This window comes from Triticum dicoccoides, chromosome 4A, assembly GCF_002162155.2.
Source record: "Triticum dicoccoides isolate Atlit2015 ecotype Zavitan chromosome 4A, WEW_v2.0, whole genome shotgun sequence".
Classification (NCBI taxonomy): Eukaryota; Viridiplantae; Streptophyta; class Magnoliopsida; order Poales; family Poaceae; genus Triticum; species Triticum dicoccoides.
Genome location: NC_041386.1, coordinates 680,885,370 through 680,900,611, shown reverse-complemented (window position 1 = coordinate 680,900,611; position 15,242 = coordinate 680,885,370).

The window sequence follows — 15,242 nt, the reverse complement described above, 5'->3', positions numbered from 1 at the left end:
GTGGCGTCGGTGCCTCATGGGGAGCGGCGGCGACTCGTCTTCCTCTCCATGGCGTGACGGCGGGGGAAGATAGGTGGGCGCCGCCACTCGGCAAGGAGAGAGACGGGGAAGGAGGACGGCGGCGTGCCGTTGCCATGGTGGCCATGGAGCTCTCGGCTCGGCCGTCCATGCCAGCAGGGCGGCGGCGGGATTCAAGGGTTCATGGCGCACGGGGAAGAGTCTGAGGTGGACGGGGCTAGCTTGAGCAGGGGGCTGCCATGGCCACGAAGCTCTCGTCTCGCATGGACAGAGGTGGCTTGACCGCACACAAGCTGCTCGATGCATTGCTCAAAGGAAATAAAATTAAGATGAAGACGATCACGTAGTCAATGACTGGTGGGGCCCACATCTCACGTGCCACCTCACCTGGTCAACACTTTTTTTGTGCTCGGTCTTCACCACGTCAGCCCGACAGGCGGGACCCACCTGTCGGCTTGGCTGTTTTCACGGCCAAATCGCAGCATCAGTGCTCCACGTTACACATTAGGCGTAATTTTGGTGGTTTTTTGTGCCCTGCCTTAAATCTGGTACCAAGTTGTTACCCTAGCCGCAAATGTGGTGGTTTTGGGTAAATAACTCCTGGTTTGACTACTGTCAGAGTGATACTTGGCCTAATTTATGGATAGATGATTTCCTTCTCCAAGTGGGCCATGACAGAGCAAACTCCAAGATGGATGTGTATTGGTGCCAACCTGGTAAATCTTTTTGTGATGGGCTTCACCTGATGTCATGTGATGCAGATATAGTGCTCATGATTGCTGCAACAGTAGAACACAAGAACTTGCTCCTGCTGGTAGACCATGGTGACACTCTGCAGTTACTAAACATTGATGATGATGTGTTGCTGCATGGACTCCATGGACTGAAGAATTATGGGCAATAGCAAGATCTACAAACAAAATTGCTTACCACAAAAACATGGAGCAAATAAAGGAACCCGTTTAGATGCTTACAAGTGGGTTGAGAAATTGTCTCCAAGAACATGGATACAAACCTTCTTTAACCCTTTCTGCAAATGTGACATCCTCCTCAACAATATGTCTGAGGTGTTCAACATGTTTGCTGCAATCTCTTCTTCTTTTTGTTTTGAACAGCATGCCACTTATACCCTGCCTTTTTACATTGATTAAATTTGTCTCTATGATGCACCAAATGGTCTCTATGATGAAGGATGGCCTGATGACCTTCATGATTTCCTCTCTGTGATAGCCATTTGTCCATCTCACCTAGTTTCAGTTCATGAATGAATTTGTCATGCATCTTAGTTGAGTTCATGAATGAACTGCTCGTTTTGTTGGGGTTAAAAGACCAAGAGACCAAATAAACCCTTTATGTTTTGCTCTTGTTTCAGATGTACTGGATTTGGTCAAGTTCTTTTTGAAATACTGCTATTTATGTTATCACTAGAGGTCCTCTTATCACTGTGATGTTCAATTTAAAATGTTGCTGTTTATGTTATCACTGTGAAGTTATATTAGAAAGGTGCTGTATATGTTATCACTATGAAGTTCTCTGTTCATCTCTGAACATTAAGAATGCTCTTGCCAAGGTCTTATTTATATTTGAATATGTATGCAATCTGTAAGTGTGCATTACAGAGTAATATGCAATCTCTGGATATTTTATATTTGTTTGAAATCTGTTTGAATTATATCTTGTTGTCAGCAAGGTTTTCGAGTCAGACGAGCCGACGAGTCGTTCTGGGGTAGCGACTCTTGACGAGTCGTGCCTTGCTGGCCGACTAGTCTCGACTAGTCAAGTTGTTTGAGTCGACTTCCAGTTACGACTCATCGACTAGTCGCAACTAGTCATTTAACTCAAAAACAGTGGTTGTCAGGCAAAAATTGAAGGAAATATGCCCTAGAGGCAATAATAAAGTTATTATTTATTTCCTTATTTCATGATAAATGTTTATTATTCATGCTAGAATTGTATTAACCGGAAACATAATACATGTGTGAATACATAGACAAACAGAGTGTCACTAGTATGCCTCTACTTGACTAGCTCGTTAATCAAAGATGGTTATGTTTCCTAACCATGAACAATGAGTTGTTATTTGATTAACGAGGTCACATCATTAGTTGAATGATCTGATTGACATGACCCATTCCATTAGCTTAGCACACGATCGTTTAGTATGTTGCTATTGCTTCCTTCATGACTTATACATGTTCCTGTAACTATGAGAATTGTGTAACTCCCGTTTACCGGAGGAACACTTTGGGTACTACCAAACGTCACAACGTAACTGGGTGATTATAAAGGAGTACTACAGGTGTCTCCGAAGGTACATGTTGAGTTAGCATAATTCGAGATTAGGTTTTGTCACTCCGATTGTCGGAGAGGTATCTCTGGGCCCTCTCGGCAATGCTCATCACCTAAGCCTTGCAAGCATGTAACTAATGAGTTAGTTATAAGATGAAGTATTACAGAACGAGTAAAGAGACTTGTCGATAACGAGATTGAACTAGGTATTGGATACCGACGATCGAATCTCGGACAAGTAACATACCGATGACAAAGGGAACAACGTATGTTGTTATGAGGTTTGACCGATAAAGATCTTCGTAGAATATGTAGGAACCAATATGGGCATCCAGGTCCCGCTATTGGTTATTGACCAGAGATGTGTCTCAGTCATGTCTACATCGTTCTCGAACCGTAGGGTCCGCACGCTTAAGGTTTCGATGACAGTTATATTATGAGTTTATGTATTTTGATGTACCGAAGGTTGTTCGGAGTCCCGGATATGATTACGGACATGACGAGGAGTCTCGAAATGGTCGAGACATAAAGATTGATATATTGGACGGATATATTTGGACACCGGAAAGGTTCCGGAGAAGTTTGGAGCCCCGTGAGGTTACCGGAACCCCCCGGGAGGTATATGGGCCTTATTGGGCCCATGTAGGAGGAAGAGAGAAGGAGCAAGGGAAGGGGGCGCGCCCCCCCAAGCCCAATCCGAATTGGGGAGGGGGGCCGGCCCCCCCTTTCCTTTCTCCTTCCCCCTCTTCCTATTACTACTACTAGTACTACTTCCTAATACTAGTACTCTTTCCTTCCCCCTCCAAATAAGATAAGGAAAAGAGAGGGAAACCTACTTGGAGTAGGTTTCCCCCTCCTCATGGCGCGCCCCCCTAGGGCCGGCCACCTCCTCCCTCCCTCCTTTATATACGGGGGTAGGGGGCACCCTAGAACACAGAAGTTGATCATTGATCGTTCCTTAGCCGTGTGCGGTGCCCCCCTCCACGATATTACACCTCGGTCATATTGTAGCGGTGCTTAGGCGAAGCCCTGCAATAGGAGAACATCAAGATCGTCACCACGCCGTCGTGCTGACGGAACTCCCCCTCGGCGCCTCTGCTGGATCGGAGATCGAGGGTGCGTCATCGAGCTGTACGCGTGTCAAGAACTCGGAGGTGCCGGAGTAACGGTACTTGGATCGGTTGAACCAGAGGAAGTACGACTACTTCCTCTACGTTGCGTCAACGCTTCCGCTTTGGTCTAAGAGGGTACGTAGACGACACTCTCCCCTCGTTGCTATATCATCACCATGATCTTGCGTCTGCGTAGGAATTTTTTTTGAAATTACTACGTTCCCCAACAGTGGCATCCGAGCCTAGGTTATTTATGTTGATGTGATATGCACGAGTAGAACACAAGTGAGTTGTGGACGATACAAGTCATACTGCCTACCAGCATGCCATACTTTGGTTCGGCGGTATTGTTGGACGAGACGACCCGGACCAACCTTACGCGTACGCTTACGCGAGACCGGTTCCCTCGACGTGCTTTGCACATAGATGGCTTGCGGGCGACTGTCTCTCCAACTTTAGTTGAACCAAGTGTGGCTACGCCCGGTCCTTGCGAAGGTTAAAACAGAGTCTATTTGACAAACTATCGTTGTGGTTTTTATGCGTAGGTGAGATTGGTTCTTACTTAAGCCCGTAGCAGCCACGTAAAACATGCAACAACAAAGTAGAGGACGTCTAACTTGTTTTTGCAGGGCATGTTGTGATGTGATATGGTCAAGGCATGATGCTGAATTTTATTGTATGAGATGATCATGTTTTGTAACCAAGTTATCGGCAACTGGCAGGAGCCATATGGTTGTCGCTTTATTGTATGCAATGCAATCGCGATGTAATGCTTTACTTTATTACTAAACGGTAGTGATAGTCGTGGAAGCATAAGATTGGCGAGACGACAACGATGCTACGATGGAGATCAAGGTGTCGCGCCGGTGACGATGGTGATCATGACGGTGCTTCGGAGATGGAGATCACAAGCACAAGATGATGATGGCCATATCATATCACTTATATTGATTGCATGTGATGTTTATCTTTTTATGCATCTTATCTTGCTTTAATTGACGGTAGCATTATAAGATGATCTCTCACTAAATTATCAAGAAGTGTTCTCCCTGAGTATGCACCGTTGCAAAAGTTCTTCGTGCTGAGACACCACGTGATGATCGGGTGTGATAGGCTCTACGTTCAAATACAACGGGTGCAAAACAGTTGCACACGCAGAATACTCAGGTTAAACTTGACGAGCCTAGCATATGCAGATATGGCCTCGGAACACGGAGACCGAAAGGTCGAGCGTGAATCATATAGTAGATATGATCAACATAATGATGTTCACCGATGAAACTACTCCATCTCACGTGATGATCGGACATGGTTTAGTTGATTTGGATCACGTGATCACTTAGAGGATTAGAGGGATGTCTATCTAAGTGGGAGTTCTTTAATAATATGATTAATTGAACTTAAAATTTATCATGAACTTAGTCCCTGATAGTATCTTGCTTGTTTATGTTGATTGTAGATAGATGGCTCGTGCTGTTGTTCCGTTAAATTTTAATGCGTTCCTTGAGAAAGCAAAGTTGAAAGATGATGGTAGCAATTACACGGACTGGGTCCGTAACTTGAGGATTATCCTCATTGCTGCACAGAAGAATTACGTCCGGGTGAAATCGGGATTTTACCGGAACCCCCCGGGAGCCATATGGGCCATCATGGGCCTTAGTGGAAAGGAGAAAGGGGCAGCCCAAGGGGGCTGCGCGCCTCCCCCCTTCCCCTAGTCCTAGTAGGACTAGGAGAGGTGGCCGGCCACCCCTCTCCCTCTTTCCCCCTTGGGAATCCTAGTTGGAATAGGATTGGGGGGGAGTCCTACTCCCGGTAGGAGTAGGACTCCTCCTGCGCCACCTCCTCCTGGCCGGCGCCTCCTCCCCCCTTGGCTCCTTTATATACGGAGGCAGGGGCACCTCTAAACACACAAGTTGACACAAGTTGATCCACGTGATCGATTCCTTAGCCGTGTGCGGTGCCCCCTGCCACCATATTCCTCGATAATACTGTAGCGGAGTTTAGGCGAAGCCCTGCTGCTGTAGTTCATCAAGATCGTCACCACGCCGTCGTGCTGACGAAACTCTTCCCCGACACTTTGCTGGATCAGAGTCCGGGGATCGTCATCGAGCTGAACGTGTGCTCGAACTCGGAGGTGCCGTAGTTTCGGTGCTTGATCGGTTGGATCGTGAAGACGTACGACTACTTCCTCTACGTCGTGTCATCACTTCCGCAGTCGGTCTGCGTTGGGTATGTAGACAACACTCTCCTCTCGTTGCTATGCATCACATGATCCTGTGTGCGCGTAGGAAATTTTTGAAATTACTACGAAACCCTACAGTGGCATCCGAGCCTGGTTATTGATGTTGATGTTATATGCACGAGTAGAACACAAGTGAGTTGTGGACGATACAAGTCATACTGCCTACCAGCATGTCATATTTTGGTTCGGCGGTATTGTTGGACGAGACGACCCAGACCAACCTTACGCGTACGCTTACGCGAGACCGGTTCCCTCGACGTGCTTTGCACAGAGATGGCTTGCGGGCGACTGTCTCTCCAACTTTAGTTGAACCAAGTATGGCTACGCCCGGTCCTTGCGAAGGTTAAAACGGAGTCTATTTGACAAACTATCGTTGTGGTTTTGATGCGTAGGTGAGATTGGTTCTTACTTAAGCCCGTAGCAGCCACGTAAAACATGCAACAACAAAGTAGAGGACGTCTAACTTGTTTTTGCAGGGCATGTTGTGATGTGATATGGTCAAAGCATGATGCTGAATTTTATTGTATGAGATGATCATGTTTTGTAACCGAGTTATCGGCAACTGGCAGGAGCCATATGGTTGTCGCTTTATTGTATGCAATGCAATCGTGATGTAATGCTTTACTTTATTACTAAACGGTAGTGATAGTCGTGAAAGCATAAGATTGGCGAGACGACAACGATGCTACGATAGAGATCAAGGTGTCGCGCCGGTGACGATGGTGATCATGACGGTGCTTCGGAGATGGAGATCACAAGCACAAGATGATGATGGCCATATCATATCACTTATATTGATTGCATGTGATGTTTATCTTTTTATGCATCTTATCTTGCTTTGATTGACGGTAGCATTATAAGATGATCTCTCACTAAATTATCAAGAAGTGTTCTCCCTGAGTATGCACCGTTGCGAAAGTTCTTCGTGCTGAGACACCACGTGATGATCGGGTGTGATAGGCTCTACGTTCAAATACAACGGGTGCAAAACAGTTGCACACGCGGAATACTCAGGTTATACTTGACGAGCCAAGCATATACAGATATGGCCTCGGAACACGGAGACTGAAAGGTCGAGCGTGAATCATATAGTAGATATGATCAACATAGTGATGTTCACCAATGAAACTGCTCCATCTCACGTGATGATTGGGCATGGTTTAGTTGATTTGGATCACGTGATCACTTAGAGGATTAGAGGGATGTCTATCTAAGTGGGAGTTCTTAAGTAATATGATTAATTGAACTTTAATTTATCATGAACTTAGTCCTGGTAATATTAGCATATCTATGTTGTAGATCAATAGCTCGCGTTGTTGCTTTCATATGTTTATTCTGATATGTTCCTAGAGAAAATTGTGCTGAAAGATGTTAGTAGCAAAGATGCGGATTGGATCCGTGATCTGAGGTTTATCCTCATTGCTGCACAGAAGAATTATGTCCTTGATGCACAGCTAGGTGACGGACCTATTGCAGGAGCAGATGCAGACGTTATGAACGTTTGGCTAGCTCAATATGATGACTACTTGATAGTTTAAGTGCACCATGCTTAACGGCTTAGAATCGGGACTTCAAAGATGTTTTGAACGTCATGGAGCATATGAGATGTTCCAGGAGTTGAAGTTAATATTTCAAGCAAATACCCGAGTTGAGAGATATGAAGTCTCCAACAAGTTTTATAGCTAAAAGATGGAGGAGAATCGCTCAACTAGTGAGCATGTGCCCAGATTGTCTGAGTACTACAATCGCTTGAATCAAGTGGGAGTTAATCTTCCAGATAAGATAGTGATTGACAGAATTCTCTAGTCACCATCACCAAGTTAGTAGAACTTCGTGATGAACTATGATATGCAAGGGATAACGAAAACGATTCCCAAGCTCTTCGTAATGCGGAAATTGACGAAGGTAGAAATCGAGAAAAACATCAAGTGTTGATGGTAGACAAGACCACTAGTTTCAAGAAAAGGGCAGAGGGAAGAAGGGGAACTTCAAGAAGAACAGCAAGCAAGTTGCTGCTCAAGTGAAGAAGCCCAAGTCTGGTCCTAAGCCTGAGACTAAGTGTTTCTACTGCAAAGGGACTGGTCACTAGAAGCGGAACTACCCCAAGTGATTGGCAGATAAGAAGGATGGCAAAGTGAACATAAGTATATTTGATATACATGTTATTGATGTGTACTTTACTAGTGTTTATAGCAACCCCTCAGTATTTGATACTAGTTCAGTTGCTAAGATTAGTAACTCAAAACGGGAGTTGCAGAATAAACAGAGACTAGTTAAGGGTGAAGTGACGATGTGTGTTGGAAGTGGTTCCAAGATTGATATGATCATCATCGCACACTCCCTATACTTTCGGGATTAGTGTTGAACCTGAATAAGTGTTATTTGGTGTTTGCGTTGAGCATGAATATGATTTGATCATGTTTATTGTAATACGGTTATTCATTTAAGTAAGAGAATAAATTGTTGTTTTGTTTACATGAATAAAACCTTATATGGTTACACACCCAATGAAAATAGTTCGTTGGATCTCGATCGTAGTGATACACATAATCATAATATTGAAACCAAAAGATGCAAAGTTAATAATGATAGTGCAACTTATTTGTAGCACTGCCGTTTAGGTCATATTGGTGTAAAGCGCATGAAGAAATTCCATGCTGATGGGATTTTGGAATCACTTGATTATGAATCACTTGATGCTTGCGAACCATGCCTTTTGGGCAAGATGACTAAAACGCCGTTCTCCGGAACAATGAAGCAAGCAACAGATTTATTGGAGATCATACATACTGATGTATGTGGTCCGGTGAATATTAAGGCTTGCAGCAGGTATCATTATTTTCTGACCTTCACAGATGATTTGAGCAGATATGGGGATATCTACTTGATGAAACATAAGTCTGAAACATTTGAACAGTTCAAAGAATTTCAGAGTGAAGTGGAAAATCATCGTAACAAGAAAATAAAAGTTTCTACGATATGATCGCAGAGGTAAAATATTTGAGTTACGAGTTTGGTCTTCAATTAAAACAATGTGGAATAGTTTCACAAACTCATGCCACATGGAACACCACAGCATAATGGTGTGTCCGAACGTCATAACCGTACTTTATTAGATATGGTGCGATCTATGATGTCTCTTACCGATCTACCACTATCATTTTGGAGTTATGCATTAGAGACAGCTGCATTCACGTTAAATAGGGCACCATCTAAATCCGTTGAGACGACACCGTGTGAACTATGGTTTGGCAAGAAACCTAAGCTATCGTTTCTTAAATTTGGGGTTGCGATGCTTATATGAAAAAAGTTTCATCCTGATAAGCTCAAACTCAAATCGGAGAAGTGCGTCTTCATAGGATATCCAAAGGAAACTATTGGATACACCTTCTATCACAGATCCGAAGGCAAGATTTTTTGTTGCTAAATTCGGAAACTTTCTGGAGAAGGAGTTTCTCTCGAAAGAAGTGAGTGGGAGGAAAGTAGAACTTGACGAGGTAACTGTACCTGCTCCCTTATTGGAAAGTAGTACATCACAGAAAACTGTTTCTGTGACACCTACACCAGTTAGTGAGGAAGCTAATGATGATGATCATGAAACTTCAGAACAAGATACTACTGAACCTCGTAGATCAACCAGAGTAAGATCCGCGCCAGAGTGGTACGATAATCCTTTTCTGGAAGTCATGCTACTAGATCATGATGAACCTACGAACTATGAAGAAGCGATGGTGAGCCCAGATTCCGCAAAGTGGCTTGAAGCCATGAAATCTGAGATGGGATCCATGTATGAGAACAAAGTTTGGACTTTGGTAGACTTGCCCGATGATCGGCAAGCAATTGAGAATAAATGGATCTTCAAGAGGAAGACGGACGCTGATAGTAGTGTTACTATCTACAAAGCTAGAATTGTCGCAAAAGGTTTTTCGACAAGTTCAAGGTGTTGACTACGATGAGAGCTTCTCACTCGTATCTATGCTTGAGTCTGTCCGAATCATGTTAGTAATTGCCGCATTTTATGAAATCTGGCAAATGGGTAAACAAAACTGCATTCCTTAATGGATTTATTAAAGAAGAGTTGTATATGATGCAACAGAAGGTTTTGTCAATCCGAAAGGTGCTAACAAAATGTGCAAGCTCCAGCGATCCATCTATGGACTGGTGCAAGAATCTCGGAGTTGGAATATACGCTTTGATGAGTTGATCAAAGCATATAGTTTTATACAGACTTGCGGTGAAGCGTGTATTTACAAGAAATTGAGTGGGAGCACTACAACATTTCTGATAAGTATATGTGAATGACATATTGTTGATCGGAAATAATGTAGAATTATTCTGTAAAGCATAAAGGAGTGTTCGAAAGGAGTTTTTCAAAGAAAGACTTCGGTGAAGCTGCTTGCACATTGAGCATCAAGATCTATATAGATAGATCAAGACGCTTGATAAATTTTTTTCAATGAATACATACCTTGATAAATTTTTGAAATAGTTCAAAATGGAACAGTCAAAGAAGGAGTTCTTGCCTGTGTTGCAAGGTGTGAAATTGAGTAAGACTCAAGACCTGACCATAGCAGAAAATAGAAAGAGAATGAGAAGTCATTCCCTATGCCTCAGTCATAGGTTCTATAAAGTATGCTATGCTGTGAACTAGACATATTGTATACCTTGCTCTGAGTTTGTCAAGGGAATACAATTTTGATCTAATAGTAGATCACTGGACAGCGGTCAAGAATATCCTTAGTAAGGACTAAGGAGATGTTTCTCGATTATGGAGGTGATAAAAGAGTTCGTTGTAAAAGTTACATCGGTGCAAACTTTTACACCGATCCAGATGACTCTAGGTCTTAATCTGGATACATATTGAAAGTGGGAGCAATTAGCTAGAGTAGCTCCGTACAGAGCATTGTAGACATAGAATATTTGCAAAATACATACGGCTCTGAATGTGACAAACCCGTTGACTAAGCTTCTCTCACGAGCAAAACATGATCACACCTTAGTACTCTTTGGGTGTTAATCACATAAGCGATGTGAACTAGATTATTGACTCTAGTAAACCCTTTGGGTGTTGGTCACATGACGATGTGAACTATGGGTGTTAATCATATACAAATATGAATATTGGTGTTAAATCACATGGCGATGTGAACTAGATTATTGACTCTAGTGCAAGTGGGAGACTGAAGGAAATATGCCCTAGAGGCAATAATAAAGTTATTAGTTATTTCCTTATTTCATGATAAATGTTTATTATTCATGCTAGAATTGTATTAACCGGAAACATAATACATGTGTGAATACATAGACAAACAGAGTGTCACTAGTATGCCTCTACTTGACTAGCTCGTTAATCAAAGATGGTTATGTTTCCTAACCATGAACAATGAGTTGTTATTTGATTAACGAGGTCACATCATTAGTTGAATGATCTGATTGACATGACCCATTCCATTAGCTTAGCACACGATCGTTTAGTATGTTGCTATTGCTTCCTTCATGACTTATACATGTTCCTGTAACTATGAGAATTGTGTAACTCCCGTTTACCGGAGGAACACTTTGGGTACTACCAAACGTCACAATGTAACTGGGTGATTATAAAGGAGTACTACAGGTGTCTCCGAAGGTACATGTTGAGTTAGCATAATTCGAGATTAGGTTTTGTCACTCCGATTGTCGGAGAGGTATCTCTGGGCCCTCTCGGCAATGCTCATCACCTAAGCCTTGCAAGCATGTAACTAATGAGTTAGTTATAAGATGAAGTATTACAGAACGAGTAAAGAGACTTGTCGATAACGAGATTGAACTAGGTATTGGATACCGACGATCGAATCTCGGACAAGTAACATACTGATGACAAAGGGAACAACGTATGTTGTTATGCGGTTTGACCGATAAAGATCTTCGTAGAATATGTAGGAACCAATATGGGCATCCAGGTCCCGCTATTGGTTATTGACCAGAGATGTGTCTCAGTCATGTCTACATCGTTCTCGAACCGTAGGGTCCGCACGCTTAAGGTTTCGATGACAGTTATATTATGAGTTTATGTATTTTGATGTACCGAAGGTTGTTTGGAGTCCCGGATATGATTACGGACATGACGAGGAGTCTCGAAATGGTCGAGACATAAAGATTGATATATTGGACAGATATATTTGGACACCGGAAAGGTTCCGGAGAAGTTTGGAGCCCCGGGAGGTTACCGGAACCCCCCGAGAGGTATATGGGCCTTATTGGGCCCATGTAGGAGGAAGAGAGAAGGAGCAAGGGAAGGGGGCGCGCCCCCCCAAGCCCAATCCGAATTGGGGAGGGGGGCCGGCCCCCCCTTTCCTTTCTCCTTCCCCCTCTTCCTATTACTACTACTAGTACTACTTCCTAATACTAGTACTCTTTCCTTCCCCCTCCAAATAAGATAAGGAAAAGAGAGGGAAACCTACTTGGAGTAGGTTTCCCCCTCCTCATGGCGCGCCCCCTAGGGCCAGCCACCTCCTCCCTCCCTCCTTTATATACGGGGGTAGGGGGGCACCCTAGAACACAGAAGTTGATCATTGATCGTTCCTTAGCCGTGTGCGGTGCCCCCCTCCACGATATTACACCTCGGTCATATTGTAGCGGTGCTTAGGCGAAGCCCTGCAACAGGAGAACATCAAGATCGTCACCACACCGTCGTGCTGACGGAACTCCCCCTCGGCGCCTCTGCTGGATCGGAGATCAAGGGTGCGTCATCGAGCTGTACGCGTGTCAAGAACTCGGAGGTGCCGGAGTAACGGTACTTGGATCGGTTGAACCGGAGGACGTACGACTACTTCCTCTACGTTGCGTCAATGCTTCTGCTTCGGTCTACGAGGGTACGTAGACGACACTCTCCCCTCGTTGCTATATCATCACCATGATCTTGCGTGTGCGTAGGAATTTTTTTTGAAATTACTACGTTCCCCAACAAAAATGTATATGTTTGAACATGAAAATGCAACTGTAAATTCACTTCCTATGCGCAAATGTAGCAGGCAATCACTTCCCGCCGTTGGAGGGACATTTTTGTGATAATTAATTAAAGCTTTGGGGGTTTTCTGGAAAATAACCGCTGCGTGCGTCTGACCCATCTCTACCTACACTCACACCCACTGACTCGTGGCCACATGCCAGCTATCAAGGCACACAATAAGAAAATATGGCAGCGTACGAGTGAGGCGTCGTATATGCGCCAAATGGACAAGTTATGGCATTAGTTCTCGGCCTTTTGCAAGTTTAGGCACTAAAATGACCGTGCCGGACAAGTTTAAGCATTTGTTGTGTTTACCTCATGAAAAAACCTATCCACAAAACGGGAATAGAACCAGAGACCTCACTCATGAGCCCACATTCTCTAGCCAGTTGAACCAATGCCGGGGGAAGCCGTGCTGCTGCACGACATGGCGCAGGGCGCCGTCGTGGGAGCTGTGCGCCTGTGACGTAGCACATCTCGGTTCTCGGAGGGGACGAACTTGACATCGCCGTAGGACACGCGCGCGCCTCCTTGCACCCTCGTGTAGCGCCTGCACATCCTCGATGCTGCGGCCTGCGGGGGTGCCTTCCGGCAGCCCGCAAGCGAGCTGCGAGCTGCCGAGCAACATCACGGCGCTGCAACCCCGACAGCACTGGCACAAACTTGTCGGCATCTGCAAGGCTACATGCGCTCCTGTGAAATGAAATTTGAATGGAACCGCTTTCTACTGGGGTTGAGTGAAATTCACCCATGGGCACTGAATTTGATCACAATGTTCACTTCGGTCATTGAATTGCGGGATACCCAAATTATGGTGTGTAATCTCACATAAATGAGCAGCGCTGGTCACCGTGCACGCTACGTCGTCGTACTTGTCCCATATGGCGTACGGTTTGACATTTTGACCAGCCACACAAGCAAGGCGGGGGATTTTTTGATTTGGGGGGCTATTTTGCAAATTTCACGTGGCTGCCTCTGTTTTGCATAAAGCTCCTCCCTGCTCTACTTCGTTGCGGTTGAGGCGGGCAGAAGCTTGGTTTTCCCGTGGCGGAGGCGGAGGTGATCGGCGGCTTCATCTCTCGTCGAGAGCGAGGCTGCTGGAGGTCTTGCCGTCGCCATCGCCGGAAGGAGGCAGCGCCACACATCTGCTCTCGCGATGGCCCCTGTTCGTCGCCCGGAGCACGAACCGCCACCGTAATACGGTAAGAACCTGCATGCCTCGGCCATTTTTAGCTTTAATTCCTGTGTTTCCGTCCATAGCTGCTCGTCCATAGCCGCATTCCATGGATTTGAAGGTCGAAATTTTATGGAGAAAGGGGTTAGCGGTAGGGTTTTGGTAGGGGATATTTTTGGGGATTTAGGCAGGGTTTTCGCTCGGATTTAGGCAGGGTTTGTACGGATTTGGGGAGAGTTTGTAGACACGATTCAATATGTTAACGGGAGCTAGGGTTTGTAGTGATTTGACTAGGGTTTGTAATGATCTGGGGGGAGTTTGTAATTAAAGCAGCCATTTTTTATGTACTTGCTATTAATGCAGGCACTGATATGTGTAATTTAGTAGTACATGATCTTCTCCATTAGGAATTGATTGATACATACTCCCTCTCTCTCATTTTACAGGGCGTGCGCGTACCTCTAGGTCATCAATTTGACCAACCTAATACAAGTCATATATTACAAAAAATATACCAATATAAACTTCAGATGTTCTATTTTCAAATGGTATAATTTTTGTGTTATATAGTTTATATTAGGGTGATAAAATGGGCAACCTAGGTATACGCATAGGACTTGTAAACTGAAACGGAGGGAGTATGTACATTCAGTAATTAATTGGCTTCAATTGAAATATAATTTGTTGAAGTTGTTCAAACTGAGGTACATTCAGGTGATACGGTTAAGAATATGGACAGATGCATGTTAAAATTTAGATACTTTCTTATGTGGTTAAAATTCAGCATCAAATGTTGAAATTTAGAAACACATGTTAACTAAGTGTTCATTTTATAGATCGTTTCAGAAACATTTGTGGTTACAATCAATCACATTTTGCTCAATTTGCATGTGGACAACTTGTTGTTGAATATGTTATACTGATCAACTCCATTTATCTTGTGTAGGTGATGATGATCCTATGTTTTCTGTTCAAATATGGCATGGAGGGTTTTTCGTGGGCCAAGGCAGAAGCAAAAAATACTATGGAGGGCACAACATCTGGTTTGATAACATTGACAAGAACACATAGTCACCCCCAGATGTGGATGATCTCATAGAGCAGATTGGGTATGAGAGGGAAGGAAGGATAAAAGTTTACTATTGCATGCCAGGTCTTCAGGTCAGCACAAATGGGCTTAGATTGATCAGTGGAGAGGATGCCACAGGTAACATGAGAGCATTTGTGACATTTGGGCATCATTTCATGGATATTTTTCTAGAACATGATGATTCTATCAAGGATCTTGATGATGTTGTTAGGTTCCCAATTCAAGATCTCCCTCCAGTAATCAGCCCTATGAAGCCATTGAATGTGGCCAGAACTGAATCAAGAAAAGGGTTCAGGACAGCAGCTGAAGTATTACAGGAGAAAGGCAAG